The 15,484-nt window shown below is 40.2% G+C and overlaps 1 protein-coding gene across 16 annotated transcripts in view; it reads right to left on the minus strand.

Moving 5' to 3' along the window:
- auts2a (activator of transcription and developmental regulator AUTS2 a) overlaps nucleotides 1–15,484 on the minus strand; it is a 310,505-nt gene that overhangs the window by 66,847 nt on the left and 228,174 nt on the right. The window contains exon 2 of one of the 16 annotated variants that reach the window (XM_026328459.1): nucleotides 14,407–14,475. The exons of the other annotated variants lie outside the window; for them this stretch is intronic. The gene's annotated coding sequence lies outside the window, so the exon portion shown is untranslated. The remainder of the gene's footprint in view (nucleotides 1–14,406; nucleotides 14,476–15,484) is intronic. 16 annotated transcript variants of the gene reach the window in all.

A 15,484-nucleotide genomic window follows, 5' to 3' on the forward strand; every position in this document is an offset into this window, starting at 1 on the left:
ATTATCCCCCTCTCTGGAGCTGAAAGGCAGGGAATCAGTGTGGTGCCTCTCTCTCCTCTGCATGAGCAGCCCTCAATGGAAGACGGAGGCCAGGGTAAGGTGGGGGGTGGATGAGACCAGGGGAGAAGGGGGAGGGCATGGCTCTTCCCAGTGGCCTAACAGAGAAAGGCAAGGCCGGGGTAAACTTTGGCAGCGTTTAAGTTCCCAGCTCATTAAAAAGCCTGGCTCAGTGGCCACCTCCAGGGAGCACTGGAGCATTGGCTAATGAGGTACTTGTTTAATTTTCTTGCAAAAGGCTGGACATCTGTGACAACCCCCCTCATACCCCACCCTCCCTCCCATTTCTCCCCTCAGCCTCCAACCCCATTGCCTCGTCTTTTTTCTTTAAACCCAACACAAAGCCCATGTATCAATAGGCCACAGGGCTCTCTCTGGTTTGATGAAGTGTCTCTTATTGAATAAGGCAGATAATACATTTGGAGGAGTGCAGAACAATCACCATTAACTCTGATCTCTTCCTCTGAACAGTCAAAGCACATCATGGAAATTCAATAGTGGTCCAGCTAAATGGATAAATGTTCACAGTCTACCATAACATTCTAATTGATTTCCCTTCATGAGATAATCCACTCTTCTCAATAGTGCTCCTTGCCACTCCCTTTCACCTCTGCCACCTCTCTGTGTAGATACTGCAGATATGTCAGGGCTGAGAAAAAAAAGGAATAGCTGAATAGTCAGTATGCATTCATTTGTTAGAGGAGTGGCAGGTTCACCTTCCCATTTTGATCTAGTGGAGAGGCTTGAGTCTATTTTCCATGACCTGCCAACCTTTACCACACTGACCACACTGACCTTTATGTGAGACTCGGTCTCCATATCCGAGCCCTACAACACCTTCAGAGACATTAAAAGGCACCTAGCTCTTTATTGGTCTCAGTAATTGGAATTCAAAGCAGCTAGTACTGCGTCTCTCTTCATTGGTCACTTCCACTTATTTCATAATGCGTCTCGATTCTTTCATTATGAGAGCTGTCTGATTCATATTTGCACCTCAATGCCCTCCTAATGTCTGTGGATATGAGCAGAATACAAATGTGCTCCTTCTACTGTCTGCATTTCCTCCTTGTCTTCATCTGAGGTCCAACCATGCAATCTTTAGCTAACAAGGTATCTTAAGAAAGGATGAAGTAGTCAGAGAGGAAGTGAGAAGGGAGAGGAGGATGATGAAGCGGGCATGTCAGGAACATGTTGAGAGCCAGTTAAAAGACCTCATGAAAACATTTGTCAATTTGCACAATGTAAACAGGCTGTGACAATGTGTCTTGGGGTCAGCAGGTCAAACCCATGGATCATGCATCAGCTGGCGTGTGGTTATTGTTCTGCTCAGCCTGTCAAAGCAGAGGCAGAGCGTGTGAGCATGAGTGTGTGTGACAGAAGGAAGAGAAGAGGCACCAAGGCCTTCAGGGTGATCGTAACGAAAATACTGTGCTCTTATTAGAATGACACTAGAAAGCACCATCTGGGTTGTTTAATGAGCCTTTACCGTGGTGCTAAACAGAGCCTCAAGTTAATTTCCTGAAACAATACGTTTATAAAAAAAAAACTAGAGCAGGTTTTAAACCAAAAGCATTGAGTATTAAAAAAACCACAAAGCCTATTTGTATAGCTTACATGTAGCAACAATTAGCTTTCACCTGCATCATTCAGCACTTTTAAGAGTCAAGAACCTTTGTGATTTACTGTAGATTGACTTATGTTCTCACTTTTTAAAAACAATAGCAGTTGTTGAACTGAATTAGCACATGCTACTAGAAAAACACTATTTTGGTGCTAAATGTCTTGCAGTTCACAAAAGAAAACGTGACAAATACAGTATGGTATGTATGTTGGCAAAACTGGTAGAATGGAAGGAAGAAAACTACATAAAATTCAGCTACCCCTATAATAACAATGATTTTGTTGGATCAGCTACTTTGTGGTATTTGTTCATTTTAAAATAGTTCAGTTTCTACATCATGGTAAGACATGAACACTATAATATACTGTGTGCGTGTTTCTATATTCCTATCATGTCACAGCAACAAAATTAAGTTACAAATATAACTTATATAATCAGACATTATTCAGTTTGAATGCCTCTCACAATAGCAGCGTGCCTTCTCTTGCTGCGGCATGAGTCCTTAGCCACCGGCTAGTTAATGTGGTGCAAACCAAAGGCTACAGGGTCTTGACGATGCTGGTGTCGTAAATGTCTACTCAGTTGGCTCATAGTGACCCTTGACCTCGAGTTTCACCATGCAGGCTGATTCACCATGAGATCTTGCCTGCAGCAGTGCGCAACAGCAGTAGACAGCAAGGGTGAGATGCTAGCCATGGAGGCGGAGGTTAGAACTGGGGTGATGGTGTAAGGGCAAGGGTCGGGGGGGATTTTATCTATCTCCCTCTGACAGCCTACAGGCTTTCTATCAAGTGGGTTGGCTCATATGGATCATACTGTAGGGGAATGTGGATTTAACCAAAGCTGCATTGCATATCTTGTGTATAATTGTGTATGAATGTTGTGAATCAGCTTGCCCTTAGAGGACCAAGACTACAGTGCTTGAGAAGGGGGCTGCTCCGTTTCATAGCGTTTATGACAGTTAAAGAGTTAGAGACAGTGCATGGACAAGGTTAGGATGAGTGACCAGACAACTAGACAGGTTTTAAATAAATTCCCAGTTTTTAACCCACTGGGAGTGACTGATCGATGTCTGCACACCTACACTTGTCAAACACTGAGTATACAATAAGTAACTTGGAAAAGGAAAATCACTCCTAAGCAATGCCTCTGAATACGTCTGATGGAGTTGTCAGCAAGAATATTGTGTCAACAAAGTATAAAACAAACTGTCAAGTTAACAAAAGGTCAGTGACTCCCAGACTTTAATATACAGCCCACAGTATATCCATGTTTCAGCAGGGGATGTTAGTCCACTACCACGCATGATCTTGGGGGCATTGCCTTCAGCTATACTGCTGCCCGGAGCCAACCTTGGTGGTGGGAGGAGATCACTTTGTGTTTTCGGAGGCTTGAGGGGTGGTGAAATTGGCTCCTGGAAATCTACCAATCCTTCAACTGACTCATCAGTCAGGACTCAGGAGGAGAACTTGAGACAGAGTGTTCTTCGACTCATGTGCCAGATCTACCAAGGTGTGGGGTTAAACCTTGGCAGATTGGTGTACTGTTTTGATGCCTCCTCTTTGCAAAACTCCTGTAGGCATTGTGTAGGCAATCATACATGACACAGCCTGAGGCACAGGCATGTGGGTCCAACCCTGGCTCATAAGCCCATGGAATCCATGTCTAAATTTGAGCAGACTTTATTGGATAAAACAGGACAGGAAGACCTTATCAGATACCTCTGAAAAATGATTCCCTATAAAGGCAAATCTCAGACCAAAACAAAGCTAACCTACACAGAGAAATATTTAAGATGTATTACAGTAACATTGTGCCTATAAAGTTGGCAAAGAAAGGCCCAAGAGCCACAATGCTGAGTTTTCAGAAAATATGTGTAAATGTTTGACCAAAGCCAATAATCAAAAATCTCAAACGTCATTTTGTATGTCTTTTTTCGTATTGAGTGACAGGCAGAACAATCACATTAAGTCCCTCTCAGCAAACCCACACCTGTGAATGATGCAGTAAATAGGAACAAATCCACACACACAGCACAACTGCACAATAATATTGACACACAGTACTTTTAGAAGTGAGAATGAATAGAACTTAACGAATAATGAGAGAAGCAGTTGTCTTTCCCACTGTCAGTTTTAAGTAATTTAAGGAACAAGCATTTTTCTATGAATAAAAATGATAATTAAAACTGTTCAAAAAACTTCTATAATATAAAATGAGCACAGCTTTGTTTTCTATGGTGATTTCGGAGTGACATTTCCTTCCTAACAGCATCTGATTCTAATTTTGTCATGCCTCATTTGAATTCTTATCCTTCAGGTTTGTAGTTGTGGTGTTATACTGTAGTGTGGAGCTAATGACAAATGACAAATGGTAAAAATAGTTGAATATAAGATATTAGGATTGCGACCGGAACAGAAACCAGAACACTGCAGTAACAGCAGCAGCTAAGATCCTTATAATGACAATGCCTCAAATGGCTGGTGACTTACACTCAAATACTTGGCAAATTGTACTTGATGGAATTTTGACATAGCTCCTGGTAGACATAGCTCAGGTGTCTGCAGTAGTGGGCAAGTGCTTAATACATGCACCAATAATGGGTCTTTAATACCCACAGTGCCCAGCCCCAACTGAGGGCAAATGCAATTTGATGGCGCAGGATGATAACAGGCTGTGATTATGTTATGAATTTACAGACAGTAATGAAAGAACAGTGAAGAAATGATACTGTACAATGAGCAGAGTAAATGCCCGTGGATAAAGTTATAGTCTGTTATTCACCCTAGCCAAGTGACTGAGGCAACTGTGGTGTAATATTATTTCTGGCATCAGTGGACTAGAATAAAAAATAAATAAAAAGTGTAATCTATCACCACACAATATGGATACATGCATTAGAGTCCATATTGTTAGAAGCTGATTGTCAGGTACTGCACACAAATGTTTCCAAAGAGACAATTTTTGCCCATAAACATCAATTTCCCATAACTCATAGTGATTTCCTACCATCCTGACATTTTCCACCATGAAAACCATTTGATAATTTGATTGATTTTGGATCTGGTATCATTTTAAAGTACCAAGCTGAGACATAACAGTTACAAAGTAAGAGTTTTAAAAAATAAGCTTTGGGATAATATAGACAAAAATATTAAACAGATCCAAATAACCTCCACATAAATAAATTCAAATTTTCAAAGGGGCCTCCGTGGTGAGAATTCAGGAAGTGTGATTCTTTTACAATGAATCAAAGAATTTCTAATGTTAGATACGTAAAGATAAATTACATATTGTGTTAGTAGGAATCATATAAATGATATAAAAAACCCCATAAAATTCATAGAAAATCACTAAACAAACATGGCAGTGACTGATTCAAAGGTCCCTGCTTTTTGAAACAACTGGCAATAATGTGTACCTGATAGACTCAAAGGGTTTCTGCGGCTAGTCAGCAGGATAATTTGCCATCTGTACAAGGATGCGCTGTTTAGCTGTGTTGTTCCTGCTGTTTAACGTTGCCACTAATTGCAATGACACTGGGATCGCAAATGTTATCTACATTAGCTGAAAGTAAAATTGTTATGCAGTGCCTGCTGTTGTGACACAGATCATTGTGAGCATGTGTTTAGAAATGGAGTTGCATTTACAATATAAATACAGCATGCTAATTGGTTAAACCTCTAAGTACATGTAAGTATGTTTACACACACTACTCACAGTACAGATTCTAGAGACATAATATAATGAAGTTGGTGTCTTATTCAATATTTTTCATATGTATATATGAAGAAAGCAATAGTAATTCACTGATTCAATCTAAACATTTTATATATATATATATATATATATATATATATATATATATATACATGGCATATAGTATTGGCAGATGTGGTTGTGTGCACATCTTTGATTAACTTCATTAATATACATGGCTCGCTCTGATACACAGGCAGTGGCATATGGTAAAAAGCAGGAACAGGAAAGAAGTGATTTGCTGTTTGCTCTGGAAAACAAACAAGCCAACAGGTCCTAGCAGATGGCGCTGTGCGCGATGCTAGTGGGAGGCAATGTGCTGCATCGGCGCTGCCGCCAAGCAGGAGCTCTCCTGTGGATGAGAGAAGACTGACTATCGCCCTCGGCCTGCCGCACGGTAAACAAATAAAGCATCCTTCTGTTTTCCTGTGTGCTGAGCTTTTTATCCTGCATAGCGCTTACCTCCTGATTTCAAAGCAGAAAAAAAGAACTTGTTTTTGGCTAGTTAAAGTGCTCTAGGCTTGATGCTCATCAGAAAGTAGCTTAAAGAAGAAATGTGTTTAATAATGGCTTGTTTGTGTGCAGCTATTTCCCTCTTTCCTCACTTTGTCTTCCCTCAGCATGCCTGGAAGCACACATTCCACTTTGTTCCCACTTAAATAGGAATGCCAGCAACCCATTTACATTGATAATAGATGTTGGTTATGCATCTGCAAGAAATCACAGTTGAAACTATCTTCTACCTTTTTTCTTTAATGCTACAATGTATCAAACTGGTAACTACCAAAATTACAATTAATATAGAGGAATTTAGTAAATGAAAGCAACAAACATGCAGACAAACATGTATATTGAATAAAAGTATTGTGCATTTGCCATCACGTTCTATACACTCACCTGGCAAGGAAGAAATGAAGACGATATCTAATTTAACACCTTCATCAAAGTGTGGTCATTATTGATGGCCACGGTATGATTTCCTACAGCATCACGGTTGTTCAGAACCAAAACACTGACTGACATGTTTTGTTGCAGTAGATGTTTTTCTTCAGAGATCCAATTTTCTGTGTGGCTCATAAACATTTACTGAACAACATCAGATTATGTCACTATATCTTTTAAGGTCAAATCAGGATTTATACAAATATCACAAATCATGAACAGTTATTATGCACATATCAATCCAAAGCTTGAAACATTACATTTTATTTGCTTATATTTTGATAGAACTACATTTTACTTTGGTTATCCACAGTAGATGATGGACCAGACATGTGACAGAATCAGAGGTAAAATGAAGAAACCAAAAATAATGTGCTTAGTTGGCCGGTTGTTCAACAATGACTGTTATCATCAGTCCCTGGTCTGCACCGCCTGAGGCCCAGTCCTCTAATTCTCTCCCTTGTTTGCCAACCTGCATTACCTTGCCCCAAGCCAACATGATCCTATAGAGCACAGTCTACGAGTACTGATGTGCTAAATATTTCAAAGAATTTAAAGAAAGACAGGTCATAGTCAGATCAATGGACAAGTTATAGGCTTAACATAAATGAGCTGTTACTCTGTAGCTGAAGGTGCCACCCCAAACTAAAGAGAACAAGGTAGAAGCTATCAGGTACCAGATGTGCTGTATGCCTATTCACACATTGGTTAAATAAAATGATGCAAATGCAACCAATGTATAAGCACTAAAACTAAAAAGTCCATTGAAATGCACATACTGCTTAACATGCATGGGGCATGTTGGGACTACGTGTAGTACATAGCCATTTAAGACAGTCACAAATTTTTAAAATGTTATTTCTGTTGTTTGCACGCACTGGACAAGATTAAACTGCTGCATTTCATATTTCATTTGATTGTATTTACATCCAATTGCTGCCCTCGGCATGCTTCAAAATCTAAAATTGAGTCTGTGACTACTTCGCTGAATGTGAACACCCTCATACACCCTTGATATGCTCTCAAAAATAATTAAATCCTTTAATTTCAAATCCAGTTCAGAATGCTTCACTGTTCACATGTTTGTGGACAACACTGTACTTTTATGGCTCACTCATGATCTGTGTTTCTGTGTTTTTGGTTTTTATTGGAATCCAGAGCTCAAACATCTATAGCTGATAAACTTTGATACTAGATGTTCAGCTGTGTTTGCAATATACAGTGGTTGGTGAAATTATCTGCAGTTGTATTTACAGTATGATGTAATGTTCTTGCCAACAATAAATAAAGAAACATTGTACTACTACAATTACAATACTACTGAAAGGACGTACTGTAAGCTGAGGAAATGGAAAGGACAAATTTCCTCGTATAATAAATCTTTGGAATATTTCTTCCATGATTTTTACGGCTCAACTAATCTAAAGCAGATAAAAGCAGGGCCAGCCAGAGAACCCCACATCTTTTGCCTTCCTAAAACTTTAGCCATGCATGAAACAGCATTGGAGGCAATGCTTTAGGACCAATAAACTCAGATGATGGGTTCAGCATGCTAAGTCATGCTAATGAAAACAATGCATCTGCACTTGTGGCATAGATTAATTAACCAATTCATTTTTTCCATCTTCTACATTGACCACCTATAAAACAGGATTGATGTAAATAAGAGGAAACTTTGCTGCTGACTCAGTAGATGCAATGGATGTATAAATGCTATGGAAACAAAGTAAATTAATCAGCGGTGGGTAGTGTGTTATTTTTTCTTGTGACTGTCACAACAGCTAATGAAGTACAGCTGGACTGAAATGAATTTCATCATCATCTGAATCATGGCCTGTTCATACTATTTAATGGCTTGATAACTTCCAGCATAAACAATATGGTGCAAATGACAACTTGTGAATAGCACAGTTATGTTCTTATTCTTATTTAATGGAGATGCTTTTTTTCTTTGGACTCAATTTCAGGTACAAATACTTAAAAGAATGAGCTCATCTTGAGCCTCAGTCAGCAGTAGGATTGTGGTTTTCTAGACCATCTCATATTGTTGCTTCAAACTGCTTTCTTTCCAAGGGTTGTAAGTGTTTTTCTGTTATGCATTGCGGGTTGGAATTCAAGCATAAGAAGAAGCTTTCAGATGTTTTCCTGTATGTTCAACTTTCAAGGCTGTGATTAAGATGCAGTTGCTTTTGTCTAGAACCTTGATAGTAGTAATTTTATCATTTGCACTTAAGACTGACTTTCATCACCTTGTACTATGCATCAATTAACAGGCACCATTTACTAATGTTAGTGCTTTAGAAAGTTTCAGGCGGTGATTAACATATTTCCCCTTGATTAGTAAACTGTAAACAATTTAGTGCAGGCCATTGCTGACAAATGCATCCCAGCAATCAGTCAGTGATGGAGAAAGGGTGAGGGAAATACGGAAAAAAAGAAGGAGGGAGGTAAAAAAAAAAAAAGAGCATGCGCCACAAAACCGAAGGTTTGGAGTCCATTAATTAGGCAGCAGTTTTTCCTTTCTAACCATTTTCCCAAAAGAAAAGAAGTCTGACTACTTAATTGGAAGAATCAAATTTAGTCAAGCGCCCCGTCGGCTCAAACCTACATCATTAAAGTTGCCAGCTAACAAACATCAAACACAAGGCAGCATTAATGAAGCAGATGTATTAATTTCCCATTTATGAGCAGCTAAGCAACTCACTGCCGCTCCCTGCCCCCCCCCTCTTTTCACTCTCTTTCTCCCTCTCTTTCTCTGACAGCACTATTAATGATCTTTAATGCCCCACAGGCAGTAATAGGCCCCACTGGGAGAGCTGAAACACTGCGATTTGTATTGAGGATTTAGACATAACAGGGGAAAAGGGAAAAAAGTGAGATCTTGGGGACAGCTCCGAGGCGCTTGATCAGACCCATGCCTCACAGGAGCGGCTGCCACTCCAGAATAATAAATGACAGCCTCAGGATTAAATCAAACCTTCTGCTCAAAAGGGCCAGAGCGGCTGATTGTCACTAACAATCAGGCTGCTTTTTTAAACACCTCTGGGAAAAGAAATCAAAAGCAGACAGCACAGAGAAAAAACTTGAACAGCAGTCTGGCTCTCAGCACCTGACAGTTAAAACACATTGGGAGAGACAGACCAGAGCCAAGTCCAGGGAATGAAGACCTGTCACTGGCAAATCTCAGACCACACTCATTATGCCACTACCCAGAATGCATCAGACAACACAATGCCTATGGCACAGCATCATGTGTCATTAGTGCTAGCAATATTTGGCTATTCGTTTAGGATTTGCAGAATAATATCCAGGGGAATTTACTTTCAAAATGTAATACATCATATAATAACAATTTGAAAATTACCACTTACTTTACACTATCACTATCATGTGAGTTACTTTTTAACCAAAATAACCACAGAATTATCACTAGTTATTCTGATATGCTAAAAGCTAGTTTATTCATCCATTATATATCCAGTGGAGGTTGTGCTATTTCTCCACATAGAGATCTCTCTGTGTGACACATACTGCAGACCGCACAATAACTTTCTTGTGTGTTTCACTGATGAGCTGAAAATAATGGGAGTATGTCCATCTCGCAAATGTAGAAACCACCGCTGCAGTCATCTCAACCATCAAATAGCAAGTGGAAATACCACCACTTAATTTCCAGTTAAAATGCATTCTTTTAATGTGCATTATTGAGACTGTAATGGGTTTGTTATTACCAAACTTTTGTAAGTAATTCATTATAATATTGCATCACACCAAAAAAGTAGTGTATTACTGTGATGGCATTACTTTTGTAATGTGTTACGAGTAATATCACATTCTTTATTTGATTCTTTTCAAGTACTAAATTCAACAGCAATGGCAGCAAAAGAAATTATAATGAAAGCTTCCATGGCATTATGGCATTGTGTAAATCAGATACTAAAACACTGACCACAACTCTACAGTGCTGTCCCATAACATAAAGGACAGGGACAATATAGGCTAGACATAGACAAGGGCTTTGTTGACATTGTCCTTAATGCTACATGTGCATGTCTAATTATCTGGAACAGAGGATAACCCAGACAAATAAGACTGCACTGACATTAACCTACAAATTAGATATGCTACGCTTTCCAGACCTGCAGCTTTCTGAGGCTCACCCTTAAAGCAGTTTGTTTGTTTCTTCATTAAGCTCATTTACAGCTCTCTGGAGACTGATCTGGATGCTGCCTTGTCACAAGTATTAGTTTCTGAGACAAACTGCAGATTAATGTAGCCTACATACTGTGTACTCATCTGTGCTCACTGTCTTGTAAGTAAACCACAGTCCAATCACTGCGCAAAGAAAATTCTGTAAGATATGACTTACATGTGTTGGCCATGTTCAGTGCCAATGCAGGTAGCAGTATAAAGATTTTGTAGTGTGATGAAAAATAAGGCATGAAGACTGAGGTGAAGGACAGGTGTGTACCATGTTCTATTTTGATGCCAGAAACAGAGTTTTTGTCCTGTTTGTCAGTAAGTTCAGCTACATACATTTACACATTTAACCCTTGTACATTTAACTATGTGATGCAAATTGGTAAGAGATAATCCTACCGACTGAAAAGGCACCTGAACAGCAGCTGGGCTAAAGCCTGTTCCACACAGCAAAACATTTCTGATGCCAAAACACAGACATCCACATAGGTGCTTCAGGGTTGGTCTGTCTGTCTTTCCTTTTTTTTTTTACTCTCTTCAGACAGCAGCATCATCATTTCCTCCCTGCTTCACTGTGGCAGGCAGCAGTGGGGTTAAGCTGCCAGCGATGCGATGATAGTGAGAGGGGGACTGCAGCTGAGGGTTGAAGATAGCACATTCTGTCAAATAGCATCAGGCTGGCTGCATAATGAAGTGAAGAGAATGACAGTGGGAGAGAAAAAATAGGAAAAGGGGGACGGTTTCATTTGTTATTGCTGAAACTGATACAGCTCCACCACAGTCTGAAAAGCAGCAGGAGCCTTAACATAGAGGCAGGAGGAGATGAAACATTAAGTTGGGGCCTGATTAATTATCAGTGCAACACACAGCTATTTTTTCTTGTGTGGATATAAGTTATGGTCTCTGGTCATTTTAAAAGAGACTCTTAGACCCTGTCTACACTGGTTAAATTGTGCAAACACATTGGTGCACTTACATTTATTCCCAAAGATTTAGTGTAAGTGCAGAGCAAGAGTAAATAGAGTAAATACCCAGGCACATATGTACCTCACATTTTAAATCTTAGTCTTGTTTATTTAGTTTTGGCCATCATGTTTTTAAGTTATGATAACATTGTACTCACAAAATTAAAGACTATAACCTGGCAACATAAGCATCCACACGATCAGTAGTAAATCGCTTAAATTTGAGGTAAAAAGAAAAAAAAAAAAATCACTCAAAATGTCAATAGTCATTGCACAGGAATACTGTAAGTGTGGTCAACTACTGCACTGCACATTGTGATGAATGCTTGCAACTCATGTTGTACTCACTGAACTTGTTTTATAAAAATATTTCTATTTTTAAGCAACTGACTTTAAAGAGAGCTGGGATAGGCTCCAGCAGATTGCTGCGACTCTAAATAGGAATAAGTGGGTATAGATAATGGATGGATGGATGGGCTTCATATTCATGTTAATGGAACTAGTATAATGAAAATTATGAAAAACAACATCCAGAGTGTATGAAAATGTAACTTCCCTTTAAATCAAAACTAAATCTATGAAAAACATTTAAAATTTATGGTGGACAACATACAAACTCTGACAAAACAACTATACCAGTGATTTTAAATGATATAATATAGATAATTTAAAATGTACAATTCATGGCTGATTCACAAAAACATGGTATTTCCCTTTAATTTTTTATTGGAGTGTAAAGTTCTACATCTAGTAAAAAAAAAAAAAAAAAAAATTAAAATTAAAACCACTGGCCAAGTAAAAGCCACTTATATTCAGCCTTGAGGACACACTAATCAAATTACTTTTGCTATAGGCTGCTTATATCAAGTTGTGGCATTTGTCATCATTGGACTCTCCTTGATCAATGCCTTCTTTTTTATCATGATATGACTTCTACCACCTCCTCCACCACACACTTACACCCACACATGCACAAACGCCTGCACACACCTGCACTTCTCTCAACACCCAGTGATTTCATTAGTTTTATATTAGGATTGATGGGGTTCTTCTGTGGGATATAAATCAATCTGAGTACACTTTTCCAATCCTCAAAACTCAACCTGCAATGGAGCCATCAAGCAGAGGGGTGGCCAAGGGGCAAGAGGCTGGAACGGCCACATCATTGGTTTGGTTTTGCTGGGGGGACAGGGGCACAAGTAATTTTGCCTTCAGGGTTTATGATCGAAAGAGTTCCCCCCTTCATGCTCTATCTGTCCACCCCAGAAAGTTCCTCTCTTCTACAATCACCTCCTCCTTTTATCCCCAGTGCCTTCCATACCACCATGATTTACAACTAGTAGTCATACCCTTCCTGGGAATTGATTTCCAGGGAGCTGTGCCTTGTGCCCATCCTTTCTGTGGGGGCCATAACGATCAGGCTGTGGATCATTAGTCTGGACCACTGTTTTCCACTGCTCTGCTGGCTAGGTGCCATACATCACCCCCTCCTCCCGAGTCACAGCCGCTGTTAAATTGCCTGTCCTTTTCCCTCCTACCTCCACATCCCCAACCCCAGTCACACCTCATGTTCCTCATCTGTCCTCTTTTGCACCACAGCATTTTATTGAAAAGCAAGTACTGGAGCCAAAACCAGTGGTGAGTGTTTATAGGTCATTGAGGACTAAAGAAATGCCCCTCACAATTCTAACACATTGACCTTTATCTCAGCAGACAGGCACACGACACATCTTTCATGTTATTTGTTGAGGAAGTTACTAAAAGACAAACAGGGGTACCATGTCACCACAGATAGCTTTTCACGACAAACGCTGGATGGGGTAATAGGAATAAGAATTTCAAGTCAGTTTATCATCAAAAGTGCATGAGAGAAGCAATGGAGCTCATGGTTCAAAGTCTTTTATTATGCCCCCTGAGGAACAATATGTTCTGATTTGTTGCATGTGCTTCTTGACAATGTGCCAAAATTGAAGGCCTGATTGAGCTTCCAGGGGTATTTTGAAAGACCAAAGCCAGTATTTTTCCTTGAGTGCTCAGCAAGCTGCTATTGTTTCCTCTTTTCTTTCATTCTGCAATCTTAACGTTGACAGAACAATAGAATAACACTTAGACTTGACTCTAGTGCTAATCACACTTGTTCCATCTCAGTGCGACAATCTCACTGAATGTGTCTATTGTTTATTAAATGACAGATCTGGATTGGCTAAACAACAGTGTCCTGGTATTAATAAATGTTTCTGTGCCTTGAAGTTGATGTCATCATTACTCATGTCTTAAAAAACCATGGGTCTAAGACAGAAATCATCTCCAGGTGCTGTCTGATGGTTTCAACATCAATTCAGTAGGATCAGCTTTCTCAAACTCCTCCACATCTCACAGCTGCTTGATTAATTGCATTTACATCTGGGAAATTAACTCAAAACTGGTCAAACAACCATTTTTCAGCATTAAGAGGCCAAGCTAAAACAAACAGCAGCACAAACCAACAGCCTCAGCTGCCTCTAATGACTCTACATTGTGCTCTGGCATTGGCAGTGGAAGCTTCTCGACCTAGAGCCTGGGCCTGGCAGTATGCACTGGCAGTGATGATTTACAACAGCATTTAAGTGAATCTAATAAGCAGAGTGAATGCTTCCCGTTGCTTTGGCATGGCCCGTGCCTGGGCCCTAATCATTCAAATATTTTGGCAAAAGGCAATGCCCCGTTCCTCTCCAAAAGAGAATAATGAGACACGGAGCTCTTAATCACAGCAGATCAGTTCAAATAAATGAAAAGAGAATCAAAAGCATTCTTTGCCGAGGCAGCCCCTCTCTCTGTCCAAATGAGCTGACAGAGAGCCAGATCTGCGAGATGGAGATTTACCCAGGAGATAGAGCAGATTTTCCATGACTCGTGAAGCACTGTCTCACTCTGGCAGACTAGAAAGTGGTTCTGGAAGAAACAAGGGACAGTTTTTGTACCATTTACTTGAACTTGGATGTTCAAAGTAATTATATACAGTATGCACACACATACAGACATGCAAACACAAATATTCTGACCAGCCCAAGAAAACGATGCCCCGCAATCTTCACAGCTTTTTAATCAAGCACTCCTCCATACTTGTTCTCCTATCACACCTCAGATGCTTTTTGGAAACCCACGCAGAGCAATGTGGTAGCGCTGACACCTCATCCAAACTCAATAATTCACCATGCTTTCACTTGCCAATTCTTCTTGCTGCCAATCTGAAAACCTTCCACACACTCTGCTTGCTGAGACAGCGCTCTAACAAACGATGCTGTCAGTTAACAAGATGGAAAAACATTCTGTTAATTTTTTTCTTTCCCTCCTCCCTCCCCTCCACTGCAAGAAGGCTTGATGTGCAGAGATGAGGGCTGGATCACAGCTTGCCTGGGGAAAGCCTGACACAAGACAGGCTGCTGCTGACATGATGAGCTTTGAGACTGCTGGCAAATTCTTGTGATGTCACTTCCCGCTCTCGACAGCTCTGACACCCTGGTGTGGGGTATTGGAGAAGACAAGGAATAGAAGGAGCTGCCGGAGCGCCAGTGGAGGTGGAGGCTGGGAAGCGGTGGTGGGGGCTTGATGAGAAGAAACACTGGTGCGTTGACTGCGCAGCTCTTCTGTTTTCTTTAATGTTCCCACTTTTATCAGCAGTTGGAGCTGTCAGCGGTAATCGCGTTTGTAGTGAAGAGCTGCAGAGACGATAAGCCTGGCCTGTCAGCGCCACATCCACTGCCACAGACATATGCTGCCGCTGCTCTCTGTCTTTCTTTATGCATGATGGCTTTCTCCCCAGAGAGAGGGGAGAAAAATGAACAGAAAGAGGTGTATCACTCTCACTGGGAGGATGTAGGGAAAACTATCACAACTAATAATTGTTACCGTGTTACTGATATGAATAGCGTTGAAATCTGATAAAAGTACAATAATGTAA

The sequence above is a fragment of the Mastacembelus armatus genome, chromosome 14 (genome assembly GCF_900324485.2).
Source record: "Mastacembelus armatus chromosome 14, fMasArm1.2, whole genome shotgun sequence".
Classification (NCBI taxonomy): Eukaryota; Metazoa; Chordata; class Actinopteri; order Synbranchiformes; family Mastacembelidae; genus Mastacembelus; species Mastacembelus armatus.